This window comes from Pinus tabuliformis, chromosome 3_1 (assembly GCF_031772625.1).
Source record: "Pinus tabuliformis cultivar Carrire ecotype Pingquan chromosome 3_1, CPIR1, whole genome shotgun sequence".
NCBI lineage: Eukaryota > Viridiplantae > Streptophyta > Pinopsida > Pinales > Pinaceae > Pinus > Pinus tabuliformis.
The window spans coordinates 113667370-113685575 of NC_142301.1; the positions used below are offsets into that span (position 1 = coordinate 113667370).

An 18206-nucleotide genomic window follows, 5' to 3' on the forward strand; every position below is an offset into this window, starting at 1 on the left:
TTAGAGAAATTCTTTAGTTCAACAAGAGATACACCTAATTCTGCTAGTCAAATATGATGGTCAAATTGACCAACAATACAATGGTCAAACCTAGTCAAACTGCCCTCTTGTCAAGTCAATCTTCTGCCCAACAAACTCGACCTTCCTTGATCTGTCTGGGCCGATATTCAGCCTCCCAGAAACTTGGCCCTGCTGCAGAGAATTTCGGACCTGCTACTAGAATCTGCCAAAAAGTTCACATGTACGAAGCTACAAGAGGAGAGAGAACCACACGTGTTAGGACAAAGAGATAGAGAGAGAAAAGTCTATGTCCTTCTTTTTCCTTCTTCCGTTCTTCGATTGGATGCCCTAAAGATACTTTGTTGTGTGTGAGATTGAGTTGTGCTTGAAGGAGGAGGTCGAGTACCTTATATATAGTGTTTCTGGCCTGAATGGGTGTCTCTTCAATTGGGGCTAACTTGACAACTTTGGAGCCAAAAATTCAAAATTCAAAATTTTCTCTTTTGAATCTGACATGAAGAACATGTCTTATATTAATCATTATATATATTTCAAGGGCTAAAATATTAATTATGAAGACAGAGCATAGCTATAAAATTCAACATCATGTTGGGTCATACATTCTCCAAGCTTTATGCCACAATCTTAAACCAATGGTTTTCTGAGGAATTGGAGAACCATCATCTCAGGGCTAAAGGGCAATCAAGTTTCTACCCCAACTACTAGATAATTGATCACATCTTCGCACTTTGAACCATTATTGGGGAGGCTCGTCACCATTCTTTAAAGTTTTACAGTTTCTTTGTAGACTTCCCGAAAGCATTTGACATAGTTCTAAGGGAGGCATTTTTCCAGATACTATGCGACATTAGCATAACTGAGACCTCCTAGCAACCATCATGAGATTGTATGAATCAGTTTTGGGATGCCTCAAGATTGTTGAAAAGTGTAACTAGGTTCGGTCTTCATAATGACATGTGTAATTGTGATTTTATGTAATTGATGCAAAGAAGAAAAATAAAATTATTATTGTAATGCTTGTCTCATGGGTTTCATGAGCAAGGAATTTTATTTTTAGGTAAGGCTCCCATTGTGAGCCCTTAGGATTGGTCATAAAGTCAAATTGAGTCAATGTCATGTATGAAGGACCCTTCTTGGGCATGTTACATATTTGTATGAGTCATTAAAAGAATAAAAAGGCCCTCCAAGACCAAGCTAAAGCATCTCCTTCAAGTTGGCTTCAAGATGGAGTAATGGATCTACACCAAAAGACATGTCAACTCACCCATAGTTCAAGTCAACTTATTTGATGGGCAAACCACTATAAATAGGGCAGCTCGGCCTCATTTTAGAGACAAAATTTCGGTCAAGAAGAAGTATGCAATAGGAAGTGCAAGAATCACTAAGAAAGGAGTCTCATAGCCAACAAGAAGAAGGATGAGCGAATTTGTTTGGGTTTGTTTTTAGGGCTGATATCACTCCACACGTGCAAGATTGTAGAATTGTCTACTACAGAAAAAAGGGCTGAGGCATTTCAGTCATCTAGGTAGCCGAATTAGGAGAAGGACAAGTCAAAAGAGAAGTTGATTCAAGCAAGAAGAAGCTTCTATCTTAAGCGAAGGTATCAAGGGCATTACCTAGAAGGTGAAACTTTCCAAGTGTTGCAACTAGGGTTTCTAAATTAGGGCCGGAAGTTGCAGGTTTGTTCTAGGAGTCGAAACACTGCAAGGTAACTAAGAAGAAGGAAGAAACAAGGAGTTTGACTATCATTGACTCAAGGAAGAAAAGGAATCTTTGTGAAAGGGTCTTGGTCTTGGTATTCGTCAATTGAAGTCTCTATAAGAAGAAGACTTCGTTTGGGTTTTCCTCTCAAGTGGGAGAGATTGTGGCCCTAGTTGATAGCCTACATTCTATGTCTCTTGTCTCTTTATTATTTATGCTTTGGTGGTTGTTTGATGAAGAAGAACACTATAATAATCTAACTAAAGAAAAGATCCTAATCTATTGAAGTAAAAAAGCACTCACAGGCAGGTATCATTAATAGAGAAATCACCTAATCTTGATGCCCTAGATTTGCCAACATGGTATCAGAGCTAAGGTGACAAAGTCAAGGAAGGGCATCTTATCAAGGGACACTCAAGGATCAAATCTCGAGGAAGGCATCAAAGTGAATCTAGAAGATCATCTTAAAGTCAAGATCTACAAAAGAATTATCAAAAACCCTAGATCAAAGAAGAAGTCTTGGAATCCTCAAGTCATCTCAAGAGACCTCAAAGACCCTACTCAAGTTGAAGGACTTATACATCAAGTTCCTTTCTACAGAAGAAAGACCAAGGACATTGTCATCATGATTCTAAGGCGATCTCCCTCTCATTGAAGCAAGGTCCTTACCATTGAAGACATCATCAACAAGGACATCACCATCAAAAGAGCTAAAGTGATCTCTTTCTTTGTGGAGTCGGGTATCACTCTTGAAGAGATCTATCTTCATCAAGCAGAAGTTCTATATCATCTTTACTATCATCAAATTCAAGGAGGCATCAAGTGGAAGAAGCATCTTCTCAAGTAAGTATATTTATGTCTGAATCTGTCAAAATGTCTTTTTGCAAGGAAAGCAACAAATTTGTTGGGGCTTCAAACTATCTTGCATGGAAGAAGAGGACAGATCTGAATCTCATTGAAAATGAGTTTGTGGAACATGTCAAAGGATCTATCACCAAACCTACGAAAGAAGATGCTCAAGCACTTGTGAAGTTTATGAAAGGGGAAGTGAGGGCTAAAAAAATTCTCGTAGAATCCATCAAGGATCCCCTCATTCCATATGTATTTAAACTAGACACCTCAAAAGAAATATATGACAAATTGGTAGAGTTGTTTTTTGTGAGCACTACAGGAGAAGTTATCTCTCTAAGGCAAGAACTCTACAAGCTAAGGATATTGAAAGAAGAGGCAATAACCTCATACTTCATGATATTCGAAATAAGGGATCAACTTCAAGATCTGGGAGAAGTAATGTCTGACAATGAAATGACAACTGTCGTACTAAATGCACTACCAGAGGAATGGGGTAACTTTACTTCAAGTATTTATGGGAACAAAGAAGCTACTCCATTCCAAGATCTATGGTCACTATGCAAGATTGAAGAAACTGTTAATCTAGGTTGTCATTGATGTCACTATGGAAGTGGCTGGGATGGAAAACATTCTTGAAGATGCCAGAAGATGACTACAACTCTTGTGCCCTACCTCCAATGATCTTCATGAAGACAAACCTACAACAATGTTGAAGGAGACAAGGTGATAAAGAAGGCAATCAAGGAAATGATGGTGTCCCTACATTGATGAAGGCAAGCATGATGATGACCCTACATTAAAGAAGGCAAGGACATAATAATGAGGACCCTATGAAGACAAGGACATGATAAGGACACAATTAGTAACAAAGGAATCACCATGAAGAAGCCCTACACTCCATTTCTGCACTAATAAATAATCAGTCACATTAAGAAATATTTTTTTCTACCTTAGAGGTATAATTCTTCCATGAGACCTACACCATCTTAAAGAGCATAATTTTGTCTTTCTAACAAGCCTTTATTTTCCCTGAAACTCCCAATAGTTTGTGAGATATTGAATTTTTAAGTTAAGGAAATTATTCCTAGCAGTGAGCCGACCTACACTCAGTCATACAAGTCGGCCTCACTTCAAATAGACATGTCCCTTCAGTTATAAACGAAATATCTATAAATAGACGTCTAAGCACTTCATTTTGATCAGCAATTCGGGCAAGAATTCAGAGATACGAAGTACAGAAGGCCGAGGAGAACAAGGAGACTATTGTTTAGGACAAAAAAAAGGATAATTTTGTTTGGGCATAAAATCTTGGTCGAAGTTGTCATAGTTGCTGTGGTTGAAGCTGGCGTAGTTACCGTGGTTGAAGCTGCCGTAGTTGTCGTGGTCGAAGCTGCTGTAGTTGTCGTGGTCAAAGTTGTCGTAGTTGCCATGGTGGAAGCTGTCGTAGTTGCCGTGGTGGAAGCTGTCGTAGTTGTCGTGGTTGAAGTTGTCATAGTTGTCGTGGTTGAAGTGTTGATTTATTGGGATTAGACAAATAGAGTTGGGTGAACTCTTCTCTTGAGAACAGAATAGGGTAGAATTAGAGAACTTTGTGAAGCAGCATATTGAAGATTTGTGGAGATCATTGGAGACCATGATGCATTGAAGCCATCATGAGGTGACCTTGGAGAATTTTGTTTGGGTGACATGAAGAGCAATGGTGACACCTTCATGTGAAGAACAAGGTAGTCATTGATAATGTGACATGGAGACTAAGTGAAGGCATAGCTGAAGATTGACAAGGCTCGTTGAAGAAGACATTGGGAGACGTGAAGTATAACCAAACATATCTTGATGAAGTAAAGCTAAGGGTTGGAGCCTCAAAGAGACAAGGTTGGTGCCTTGGAAGATAGGGTTGGAGCCCTAGAGGTTGGAGCCTCAAAGAGACAAGGTTGGTGCCTTGGAAGATAGGGTTGGAGCCCTAGAGGATAGGAGTCCTCAAGAGACCAGGTTGGTGCCTGTACCAGAGATAGGGTTGGAGCCCTAGAGGTTGGTGCCTCAAAGTGACAAGGTTGGAGAAGTCCAAGTCGGTGCTTAGCAAAATACAGGTTGGAGCCTGGGAGATTGAAGATTGGTGTCTTCATCTAGGGTTGGAGCCCTACACAAATATTGTACTTGATTTATTGAGATTAATAAAAGTATTTATTCTTATTGTTCATTTTGTGTTCTAATTATAAGTGATCTAACTGGTAAAAGTAACAATTGAAAAGAAATACTGATTCACCCCCCCTCTCAGTATTTCCAACAGGAACCAAGTTGAAGGCTACAACTAATGTGGGAACCAATGAGCAAAATCAAGCATATGTTACTATGACAAGAGAAGAGGAAAGTCTGAAAATTTTCGTTCTCAGAAAAAGAGAAGGAACATGGCTAATATTTAATGTTATGGATGTCAAGAATATGGGCATTACAAAAGAGATTGTCCTAAGCTCAAGAAGGACAATAATAAAAGAGGTAGAGAAGAAGCCCATATCACCGAAGAAGTGGAGGAAGCTGAAAAGAAGAAGTCCAAGAAAGAGGAAGTAAGAGATCTCTACTATGACTGAGATAGTCTTCCTCACCTAAGTTCTTTTCAAGTTCATGTTTTTAAGTCTTCTGTTGTAAGATATGGCTATCATGATTCACTAAGAAAAATGATGGGATGCATCATGGCATCATAGAAGCATTGAAAGCAAGAGCTCGTGACATCATCATAGAGAAGCATGAAAGATGGTTGAAATTGAAGTCCATGGCAGTCACCCATGGAAGGATATAGCTCTTGGAAACCTCATTAGTAACATAAGTGGTACTTATGGGAAAAGAAAAAAAAAAGTCATCTAGTACAAAGCTCATCATACATTAGTCAAAAGGAAAAATTTGTTGGATGAGGATACTCAAAATCCTCTATTGGAATCTTCGACGGAAGGTTCACCAATCAAAAGGAAGCAAGGGTTTCATCAAGAATTCCAACTTGTGGAATTCATGGGATGATGGTATGATGACAAAAGAGGTGAAGCAGATCAAGGGATTGAAGTTCTTTCAATCAAGGAAGTTGTTGAAGGAAGTCTGGATGACATAAAGGAAAATGAGGTATGTATGCTTACATTCGATATTGTAGAGTCATGTCATATGGTTGCAAGTAAACATGGATAAATGCTCTATCTCGAGAGCATGATCAAAAGAAAGGATCTCCTCCTTTGAAAGGATGCAGGAAAGCATGAGTCACACATTGTCTAGATGAAATCAACATAATATGTCCTCATATGAAATATGAGGTGGTTGACCATGATTGGAGGAACTCTGATTAAAAGTTCCTGGGAAGAAAATGTGTGAAGAAAGAAGGAAAGAGATCATGGAATGTGCAACCATGAACAAGGCAATCAACATCCGAGGACTATGAAATTTGACTAGGATATCTCCATGAAAGATATGAGGACTCTGATGAAATCTGAAAAAGAAAGAGACACTTGACAGTATATATCTTTGGGAGATGTGTCAATGTGTATGCAAGATCCTGATGCAAACTAGAAGATGTCATGATGAAAGACCATCACAAAGGGAATTTTGATTTAATGTTCATTCCTTTATTTTTGAATGATATCTGGACAATAATCATAATAAACAAAATTAAATAATCATAGGTCACATGTCCAAAATGCTCTACTCAAGTATGTCAATATTCATTGTTCAATGTACTTGTATACACAATGTCTCATGCTATTGTAACCATCTCTCAAATTCTATATTCCATGCATTATTTTTATCTGTATGGATTCCACTATGTTGTCCAATAGCTATTCAGTTGATGAACCAATTTGGTTCATTACAGCATGGTCATTCTATTGACGAACACAGAAATAAGTCTTCAAACTAAGAAAGAGTCTATGGCTGTACTCACAAAGCGGCAACCTAAACCAGAAGATCCATATATTGCAATGATAATCTAGTCACTCCAAAATTGCAACTTATACTAATGACCATAGGCTATTATGTTGGCTCAAAGCTCTTTTCCCTTAGAATTGCTACGTAAAAGATCACTTCCTTTCTCTTAGCATTGATAATGGCAGTAAAAAAAAACTAGTAACTTAGCAGCTAGTTTCAAATCTTCAGCTTCCTACCACAATCCATGATACTCCTTTTCACTTGGGATGGGTCAAAAGTGCCAAGAATACAACGTTGGCAATAAGGCAATGTGCAATCACATTTGCCATCAGACCTTTTAAGTATATAGTTCATTATGATGTCATCCCACTTGACTATTCTAAATTAATCCTTGGGCGTCCTTAGTATGATTGGCATCCCATTCGTGATGGTCTACATAGCATCAACAAACTTAGGAAAGGTAGTAAAGTATACAAGCCCATGTCTTATTCTTCACCTTGCTCTCCTTTTGGAACTCAAGCAATGAAACAGGTTACTACCAATAGATGCTTGGACTTAGTGTGGCCTTCCAAGCAAAAGAGGATGGCATTAAGCAATCCCCTTCTTCATATGCTCAAGCTATTACTACCATAAATTCAAATATTTTTTATGCACCTCAAAGTTTACTGCTGCTAGAGCCATCCAATATAGCATTGATTTGGTCCAAAGTTCACCACTGAATTTTTCTACATATGACTCAATGCCTTTTGTGAGTGATAGGAAAGCAATTCCTTAAACTTTTTGGACCACATGAGCTAAGGCAACCTCAACTATAGTTTGTTCCTACATCTCCTTGGTTCTAGGAATATACTTCATTACTCTTGAAATTGCTCACACTATTGAGATGTTTCACACTTTTTCAACTACACTACATGGTGAGCCTATGGTATGAGGATTGCATAGAATTCATCTCCAATCCTCACCTCAGGTCTCTGTGCCTTAAAAGGGCCCTTCTCTTTTTGTCCATTCAAATTTGCTCTCACAATCCTCACTTCTCCAGCGGTTTATCAAACATCTCGGAATTTCAAACTAAGGGAAGACTCCTTGTGCCTCACGATTCCTCATTTCTTCATCCTACTTTGGATAAGGGTTCACTAGATTCCTTGTTCCCACGAGCATTCACTGTGACGCAGAATGAGCTCAACAATTCTGAGTATAATATCAGTGCCTGTCCATGTTCCTTCTACATCAATGCTTCTCCTCCCCTACTTTCAATATGCTTCCACTGATTTTGTTCTTGGAAAGGGAAGGCATCCCTCTTACTTCAATAATGTAATCTACCTCTAGTTCAAGCACTTTATTTTTAGCGAGGACATTGGTTCATACAAAGACCCCGACTACTCAATGCCTAGAGATTATTTTGTCCTTCCTTGGAATGGGTGTTCCCCGGCTTCAGTAGAAAGCAAGGAGAAAATGATGAGACAGAGTCACCAGAACTATTATATTTTATTGTATACTCTTAAGTGTTGCACTCCAGTTTTAGCACAAACCTGAATTTGTTCAAAGACCCCAACTACACAATGCCTTGAACATTATTTTATCCTTTGTTGGAAGCGGTGTAGCCTGACTTTAGAGGAAATTGAGGACGATTCCCTCTAAGCAAAAGTATAAGCAAGTTATACAGAAGAAAGTGTTAAACACACATGGACAGCAAAGAAAGATATGAAAGATAATCATGCAGTGCATTTTTTTATTAACAGAAGATATACATTTATAGTACATTATGTGACTCTTGGGTTTCAGATCCCAAGGTCTCTTGGACTGCTTTTGTCCATTCAACTTCCACACTAACCATTTAGGATTAGGTGTCCAACATTCCCCCCCTTAATCCGAAGGGTTATGTATGAGTCCAAGAAGAGAGCTGTAATACAAAATGTGCAAAAAATGCATGGCAGCACTAGGCTGAATGTGCTCTATGAAATGTTGGTATAAAGGGCAGTGGTTTAAGGATGACCACCAACACTGGAACGCTTAGTGCAGTTCCCGGAACTCTTCCAAAACTGGCAAGAAACTGAAGTTTTCTACTAGAGGAAGTGATCCTATTGTTTTAAAGAGGGAAACCTTCAACCATAAAAGGGAGGTCTCACCCCACATAAAAGGTAAAACTTCAACCTGAAAAGGGAAGTCTCAACCTGTGATGGTTTAAGGATAACCAACAACTCTGGAATGCTTAATGCAATTTTTGGAACTCTTCCAAAGCTGGCAAGAAGCTGGTGTCTTCTGCTAGAGGAAGTGTTCTCAATTTTGTTCCTGGAACTCTTCCAAAACTGGTAAGAAGCTAAAGTCTTCTGCTAGAGGAAGTGTCCCAGATTGCCAACTGAAGGCATGTTCAGGCATCTTTGTCTCTGGCTACAACTCTGAAACTGGTGTGGCAGGTTGTGGCTCAGGCTCGCTTGATGTGGCTTTGAAGCTTGTAGATGACCATCATTTCCCCCCCTGTCAGATACAAGGTGAGAAGATGGAGAAAACTCAACTGCAAGACTATTGAATACTCTGGAACAAGTTCTGACATGTGTTTGGAATATCTTCTTGGCTGTTGATGCCCATTGCCAAGAAGCGATCTATCCAAGATGAATCTTTGTTCTTGCAGGATGTTTATTTCTGAAGCATCTGTGTGAAGAATGACTGGTTTTATGACAGTGCTTACATGGATGAAGATCAAAACAGTGATCTTTCAAATGGCCAACTCGGTCACAGTGTTGGCATTTTACAATCTGTTGTTGTTGTTGCTGTGGAGGAAGAGGAGTAGAATCTGGAACAGCTGAAGCTGAAACTGAACTGTCATGCGGAGCAAGTGAACTGTCATGAATGAATCCAACACTCTGAAACTGAATGGGCTTGGCATAGTCTGGAATATGAAAGGACAAGTCCTGGTCATATCCAAGACCAGTTTTGTGCTTGTTGTGGACAAGCTGTTCCCAAGGTCTGATGATGGGCTTGGGAAGTGCAGACTGAGTTTCTGCATCTGCATATATAACTGCTGCTTTATTTGAATGAACTGTAACATTATTATCATGCTGCTGATGGGTGGTTGTCTCAATGTTCTGAACAAAAACAGGTTCAGAATGGTGTCTATTTTGATGTAGCTCTTCTTGCTGTAGCTGTGATTCAAGCTGCAAAAAATCGATCTTTTCCTGTGCATCATGCAGGCAGGTCTGAATGTCACAAAGAGTGTCTTTGCTAACATTTACCTTCCCACCAATAGTGGAGTGTATTAGTGTATTCAGTAACTCTAATACATCATCAAATCTAGCCATTGTCTCGACAAAAAAATGAACACTCAGCAAGTCTAGACAAACCCCAGCTATTGAAGATTTCAAGAATTAAGAATATCAGTTTGAAAAATACATTGTCCAATACCAGACTTTCAGAGATTCTGTTCTTTAAATTCTGTAGAAATTTTTAAGTTACGTAGCTGATTCCTTCAAACTTTATAGAACTTGCCTCTATATCCCTTCTAGAAGCTCAGGAATGCAAAAAGAATAAAAAATCCGCGAATACTAGCAATGGAGACACGGCTCAAACTCCACGAATATACACAAGGGTAGCTCGACCTCTTCCTTCAATAATAAATCCAAGAATCTCAACCCCCTTTTTTTTTATGGAAAAGACCCCAATGATGTAAAAACTTCACCGAAGGTATTCAAAAGGCACTTAACTAATTCAGCTAAGAATTTAGCCAATCACTAACAGATTTGTGTCCAGCAAGAATGAGAGGCTCAAAGTCCTTCCAACACAGATACAGTAGATATGTTTCACCCTTAAAATGCTCAGGTATACCAAGATACGCTTTGTATGGATGCACAACTAGATGACTTCTTCCTTCTTTGAAATTCGAACTTCAACTACAGGAATGGATTACATATACCTCTGATATATCAACTCTAATAATAACAGAGATCTGAAGTAGAATATACCAGCAAATGTTAGGAAGAACAGTGGTTGTAGATAAGTGTTATAACATCAAAGAAGCTCCATCATTACAGAGAAAACACCACAGTGATAATATATGCAACGTATTCAGCTCCAAGACAGAGAAATAAATATGGAGTGTCTTCAATATTGATCCAATCCCAAACTGCTATGCATCTGTTAAAAATCAACAGTTTTGCTTTTGGGTTGACGAAGCTGAAGTCCAATCTTCATTCATTCTTTGGTGCCATAAGCAGAGCAAGCAATGGATGGCTTATAAACTCATTCTCTTTCTACCATTCTAATCTCCATTCTCCTTTTCCTTTTGGCGCTATTAAACTTATCTCTCCGAGTCAATCTAAATCCATCTCACAGAGCAGTCATCGTAAGCCCAACGCTCTATCCAAGGAGAGCCTATTGAAGCAGGCAGTGGCCTCTATGAAATTGGACTCTGAAGCCTATGTTTCTATTTTGCAGGCCTGTATGGACACCAAATCTATCTCCCAGGGCAATCAACTCCATGCCCACATGGTTGTAAACGGGGTCGAGCAAGAAACTAGCTTGAAAACGAAACTTCTGAGCTTCTATGTTGCCTGTGGGAGAATGGATGATGCACGCTTGATATTTAACAGAATGTCCCACCGAAATGTCTTTTTATGGAATGAAATGATCAGAGGATATGCCTGGAACGAGCCCTTTGAGGATGCACTGGCGCTCTACTACCAGATGGAACAGGGTATGCCCAGAATGGATATGCCGGCGAGGCTTTGGCACTTTACAATCAAATGCAGTTGGCAGATGTGAAGCCCACTTCAGTCACCATGGTGAGTGTACTTCCGGCATGTGCGCAGCTAGCAAGAACGGAGGTCGAAATAGGAAGAACGGAGCAACGATGTTGATTGTAATTGCACCGAACCAAATAAGCAATACAAACTGATCAAATGGCTCGTTCCCCACACTGATCAGATCCCTATCAAGGACATGACAATAATGGAGCGGAATGGATCTCACTTTGTGGTGGATGGCAACGAATTGTATGTTAATGGGTGGAATTCGTACTGGTTAATGGACCAAAGCGTGGACGATTTCAACAGGCACAGAGTGAAGAAAATACTCAGGAGAGGTGCGGAAATGGGTCTAACTGTGATAGATGCTAAGAAATATGTACCTGGTCTTCCAGATGACCTTGCTATTGCTTGCTTAATTCGGGTTCCACGTGTCTTCCATCGGAAACTCAGGCTCGTATGTAAAAGGTGGTACCGTCTTTTGGCTGGAAATTTCTTCTATTCTCTAAGAAAAAGCCTTGGCATAGCAGAAGAGTGGATCTATGTATTCAAACAGGACCGTGATGGTCGCATTCCATGGTTTATCTAAATCTTACAGTTGTGGTCTGCCCGGATCTGGAATAAAACTGTGGTTGCCACCGACTGTGCATCAGAACATACAAGATTGGTCTGTGCGATGTCCTGTAATTCTCGGGCTCTCTCGTTCAATTGATGCATTCGCCTTTGCTGATTGTTTCCACCATTAAGCAGACAGATTGAACTTGAATCAACAGGCCAATTCAACTTGAATCTTCAGGAAGATTCTGGTTGGTGCGAAAGGCATTGTTTAATACAACAAGTGACCACAGAAGGAAGAAAAAGCCTTCAATATTAGAACATAATTGACGCAAAAGGCACACTTCAGTATCACTGTTCAACACAGCACGTCCAAGTTTAGACCAAGCTCACTGCACATGTTCCATCAATTGAGTATGGAAAGCAGCGTAAGCGGAATTGCAATCAATTCAAGTGCAGAATCATGGAGAGCGGTAAGTTTTGAAAACTATGTAGTAATGCCAAATCAGAAGGCTTATGCTAAATGAGCGAAAGCGGAATTACAAAATCCGATTGGTGCATTCAGGCAAACGTTACATGCATCTCTGGGCAGCGACAGAGGCAGAGAACGTTTCAGGCAGATGCGTATGGCATAAATGAATTGCAAAATCCAATTCAGTTTGGTGCATTCAGGCAAACGTTACACTGGGCAGCGACAGAGGTGGTGCAGTGCACCATCATTTCAGTTTTAATGCTCTGCTCATTCAGAACGATGATACCAGCTGCGTCCTCCACAATTCTTTGTCAGGCAGCGTTCAACAAATCATCAATGCTTGCACTGATACACTTTGCTGGAGCTGTATGGCCGTCCAAAACCGCTACACACTGATTCAAATGAGAAATTATTCAGAATGCAGGTAATGTCAGACGCAGGTCTGATAAATGGAATATGACAGACCCCACACACTGTAACACAAGCGTCCACGGTTCAAACGTATGTCAGGTTTTAAGCAACAGCAGTTTCAAGGGAATATGGCAGACAGAATTCGAATTTAACTGATGGACATCATTCCGAGAATATGAAACGTTTATGATCAGAGAAGCGCAGGAATCATAAATAGAATATGTCAGGGCAGCGCAGGTGTGGATAATCAATGGAGGCCAGCATTATTCAAGGCAGCTCAGTCCAGTTGCTAAACCGTGAGAAAACTACACAGGCCACACATCATGGTTCTGATACCATGTTAAACACACATGGACAGCAAAGAAAGATATGAAAAATAATCATGCAGTACATTTTTTTATTAACAGAAGATATACATTTATAGTACATTATGTGACTCTTGGGTTTCAGATCCCAAGGTCTCTTGGACTGCTTTTGTCCATTCAACTTCCACACTAACCATTTAGGATTAGGTGTCCAACAGAAAGGCTAAGGTTGAAAATGAGGAAAACAAATTCCGGCAATGCAGTGGGCAAGTTTCATTGAATAAGGAAAACCCGGTAGCAATGTTCTCACTCCACCCCATACATCAACAATGCTGAAAAACTATAACATGATCTTTAATGAAATGGGGACATTACTGTGAACAACTTTTGTAAATTAATAATCAATGAATTAAATTGAATAAAATCATTTTTTCTTGGTTAGATAATAAAGCAGGAGTGCTTTACACCCCGAACAAGATTCAAATTCCTCACAGACACATGTTGCCCCTCATGGGCCATTGCCTCTATGCAAGCAGGTTATTTTATGACGGAAAATAAAAAAATGAATTAAAGAGTAAACACTAAAAGGCGAATTTGCCCATACTGACCTGACGCTAAAATTGAGCACAAACAGTTGGTCATAATTCCAAAGGCTAATATGAATGGTCTGAGATGGATGAGAGTGACTAACCTCCTCGTATCTCTGAGTTAGGGCGAGGCGCTCCTCTTCTGAGACGTCAGGTCTCAGCACAGCCATGGTCTCATAGTCGCGCAGACCTGGAGGGCATTCGCGTGACTTCTCCTCCCCAAATTCTTCCAGAGGCACAGACCCCAGGCCATTATCATCTCCTCCTCCGCCTTCAAAAAACGTGCCTTTGAAATCCAGAGACATAGGAGACATGGCACGCACAGTTGGGATTGGGTATCTTCTGTTCGACTTCAACTTCTCGATTCTGCATATTTTGGGAATTGTCATGACGCGAAATTGTTGTCTTCGTTCAGTGGGAGAGCGGAGAAGAGGGATGTGGAGGGAATATGAAGAATTGATCGCCTGACCGGTTGAAGAGACCGCCATTTCTCGACAGTTTGTGCGTTTACGTTCTTAGCTGCCTTCTGCTTCTCATAAGATAAGGTTGCCTTTCGCTTCTTTCATTTCATCTGGTGGCGTGATGAGTGGCTTTTCTAGTCGAAACTCGTGAGAAAAATTATCCCAATTAGTAAAAAAAAAGGAATAGAATTAGTTGGAGGAGGATACAAGGAAGCAAGTCCCAATACCAATTTTAGCCCCTCCCGTTTTGGTGTGAGAATCTATTTGCAAGCACCCATATTGTTGTGAAATTCATTACTGAATTTATTTTAGCTGTGGAGGTTGGGGTTATAAAATAGGTTGGGGTTAAAATTTTATATGTGTATATCATCTTTTACTATTTACACTTTTTAATTAATTTCATAAAAATTGCATTTGTAATTTTAACATTTATAAATTAACATTAATCATAGTTTTTTAGTTTATTTTTAAAATAAATAAAAAGTTTTAATTTAATTTGATAGGTTAATATTAATATAAGAGAAGAATAACTTTGAGGGTTAGTTTTGGTCGAGTTCTTGTTATTAAAGCATTTCTACTATTAAGAGGTCACGGGTTCAATTCTCTCGACACTCTTGCTGTCAAGCTTCATGGTTGAGCTGACAAGAAGTGATCCCTTCGCGGTCATCGGTCTCTAGGGACTATGAACCACCTAGAAGAATATGTATATATAAGAAGAATAAAAATGATAGAGGAGTGGGATGAAATAGTTAGTGTTTTTGGGTTTCTCAAACATTCAAGTGGGAAGGAAATATGCTTGATCTTTTCTACTCTGCAAGGATGTATGAACAAAATGGATTTGGGAAAGCATAAAGCAATGTATTTTAGTGGTCCAAGACCTTATATATCCAAGATGATGTAACTTTGGTAAAATTGTAAAAGGGGAGATCTAAATATATCCTTTGCTCCATGGTTTTTATACTTTTTGTTTAAGAGTATAAAAGTTGAGGGAGTGGTGTGAAAGAAAGGGCCCTTATTCTAATTGAATATAAAGTTGGAGTTGTAGATGTGGCATGACTCTTTTAATTCCATCTTTTTGTTAACAAATGAAATTTCCTTCTAGGTTGGGCTATCAAATCTCCCCTTCATTATTGCAATGAGAGGATTCTTCAAGCTATTGAGAAAATATTAGGTTATTTCTAATGTTTAATAGAAAAACCCCTTGTGTGTGAAGGTGTTATAAGGATCCTAGTGTAGAAGTTCACGAATGGGCGAAGATCATTATTGAGAAAGGAGTTTTAGAGCATATTTAGATCTTGGATTGTGAAAATTTGTCATTCTATTGCAGATTTGCAAGAATCATGGCCATTTTCTTTGAAATTGGCCTGAGAAGTTTGAGGCGGTGAGGGATCAATCCAAGTTTTCTTCAAGTAAGGTTTTTTCATCTTCAATAGATTCCTTAAGAAAATATTAGATTAGGGGAAAGGAGACTAGATCCTCTATGGGTGCTCCCTCTTGAAATGTAGGCATGGTAGTAAATGATAAACCAACAATGATAATTTGTTGGATTATGTTGATGTAGTCATCAAATTAGAGGTCCTACCTCTAGGTGTTGAATCTCAAAGGTAGATTTTTTGGGAGATATTTCTCAATTAATGGAAACTATCCAAAATTTCCTTATAATGGGTAGGCCACCTTACGGGACTATGTTTTTACAGTTATGTAGCAATGTTTCCAAGATAGTTCCTCTAGTGTGTGAAGAATGTTTTCTTGCAATGTTGGATACTCTGGCAAAGGGCTTTGGTAGCTTACATCTCCTAGGCTTCATTTAATCAACAAGATGAGACTCTTCTAGATCATATGGATTTATTGGTTCAATATGTTAGGTGATTTTCTTCTCCTTTTATTTCTCAAGCCCGAGGTGATATAAGCAAATCAAAGGGTCTAACCCTAATTAGAGTCATTAATGGGTCAACAATGTTTCAACATGGTTCATCGATGAGGTTCGTCGACATCGAGGCAAATAAATGGAATGGCATTGTGCAAGATCACACAAGGGCTCTATTTGAGGATTAAGTCTCCTCCTTGCCCAAAAGGACATGGAGTGCAAGGTAGTGGATGAGGTAACCAATTCCTCCTTTTTGATTGGTTTTCAAACCATTTTTTAAACAAAAGTGTTTATGGATATTTTGTGAAATTGGTTAAAATATTGTCCATGTGTCTTCCAACTTATGACTAGATTTACATCTTGGCTTGGAACATTCAATAAGAAAAACTTGTCACTCAAACTCCATATCTCTCATGTCCTCTTTTTCACAAGATTCCATATCAACGTAAACAAAGTAACATGAACCTAAAAATGATTCTTCCCATGAACCTAATGTATGTTCTCGTAACACTTGTACATGCATTCATTCTGCCCTCTTTAACATTTTCAAAGGCTACTTTTATGCCTTCAACAATTTTGAAATTAGGAATCTCACCATATCATCACCCAACCTATTATTGATATCACTTTCTTCCCATATAGCAAGTGAAGGAGTGCATGTTCTTTGCATTAGGACCTTGAAAAATTCACTTCCATGTTGAAAAAAACAATTTTATTTGTGAAATGTTTCCACCCTATTAACACTCCTCAGTGTCCCAAGGCTGAGAAAGGAAGCCAAGGAGGTAAGCTCAAACCAATCTTTAGATCTGGTAGCTAGCCCTACCAAATCAAAGAGGGCTCTCTCAAGGATTTCACAGCAAATGAAGTGACCGGAGAGGAAATCAGATGTTAGTCAAGATATTAAGCTTAAGGGTGTTTGATTTTAGAGTTTGCTGGATGAAGCTCATAGATCTAGGACTAGGCTAAGGTTTCTAATGATCAATTGTAGAGATATAATGGGGCAAGGTAGGCATGATTAGTGACAGAAATAGTTTGTCATGGTGGTGCAGAGATGAAAAGGTAAAGGGTCAGAATGAGCATGTAACCATGAATTCATTCATCAAGAAGAAAGAACACTAGCATGAAAATCTCATCAAAACAAAGCATATAACTTATGAATTCTGTTTAAAACTCATGAGATGATCACAAGAAAGCATAGAGATGGTAGGAAAAAGAAATATCAGAGAAAACATTGTCACAGAAACATACCACAAGAATCCCAAGATAATAACTACAACTTCCTGTTATATTACTGCAAAATGTACACTAGCTCCAAGCTATGATTCACAAACATCCAACCTACAATACTTCGAAATTTGAAGTATTTATACAATTATTTACAAAATAAATATCTTGAAATAGAATTCAAGATTTGTTACAAAAATTATAAAAATAGATCAATACTACTAATAATATCAGTCGACTAAGTTTTTGGTGTTGTTATGGGCATTCTGGTAGTAACTGAGCCTCAAATAGATAGTGTTGTTAGTCCTGCTGGCAGATGAGCTGCGTTGTTGCTTTGTTGTCTTTTATGTCCTGTTGTCCCTGTTTTTCTGCATTTTGTTTGAGTGGAGGCAGAATGGATATGTGTAGAAAATGTCCTCGTTGTCCTCTGAGTGGAGGCCATGGTCATTCAATTGGGAAAATATGGGAAATTACATGAAAAATAGTGAGAAATTGCAACCCAGAGCGTAAAGAATGAACTAATTTTGACCATCCGAGAGGATTATGGACTATTGATCTAGGCTAGTTGATCCAGGATGATTAAATCTGGGTCATTGATCTGGGCCATTGTATTATCCCAATCGTAACAGGGGAGGTACCTTTACCATGTTTTTTTCTTGTTTTGTCGACGGGCTGGACCCGAAACTTCAAAACCGCAATATATAAAATATCGCATTCGCTGGCTTTATCACATCGCAATTAGAGAGGGGCCGACGGAGTTTGTTGACATATAGGAATTGTGATTGTGATTGCAATCGGTGAAATGAGAACTATTGCAATCGCAGGTGGAGGGGTTTATCGCAATTGCAAGCGGGGGGGCTTATCGCAATTGGCGGGCGAGACGATAGCACAATCAGCAGGCGGGAAGGAACTTTGTGATATCATCAGACCAATGGTGACTTTGCGATGTGCGATATTGCAATCGCAATCGAGAAGGGGAGATGGACTGCTGTTATATTGATTTATGCGATATGTCGATAGCGATATGGTGACACGTGGCCTGCGGGCCCAATTTATTGCAGTGGGAGTAGGCGAGGTTTATGTTATATATAATGTATTACGTACATTACAACGT

General features: G+C 39.1%; 1 pseudogene across 1 annotated transcript in view; it reads right to left on the reverse strand.

The window, feature by feature from the left end:
• Window positions 1-14129, reverse strand: part of LOC149186036 (small ribosomal subunit protein bS6c-like) — a 53625-nt pseudogene extending 39496 nt beyond the window's left edge. Inside the window, exon 1 of the transcript XR_016255681.1 lies at window positions 13645-14129. The product of XR_016255681.1 is annotated as a small ribosomal subunit protein bS6c-like (transcript). The remainder of the gene's footprint in view (window positions 1-13644) is intronic.
• Between the last annotated feature and the right edge of the window lie 4077 nt (window positions 14130-18206).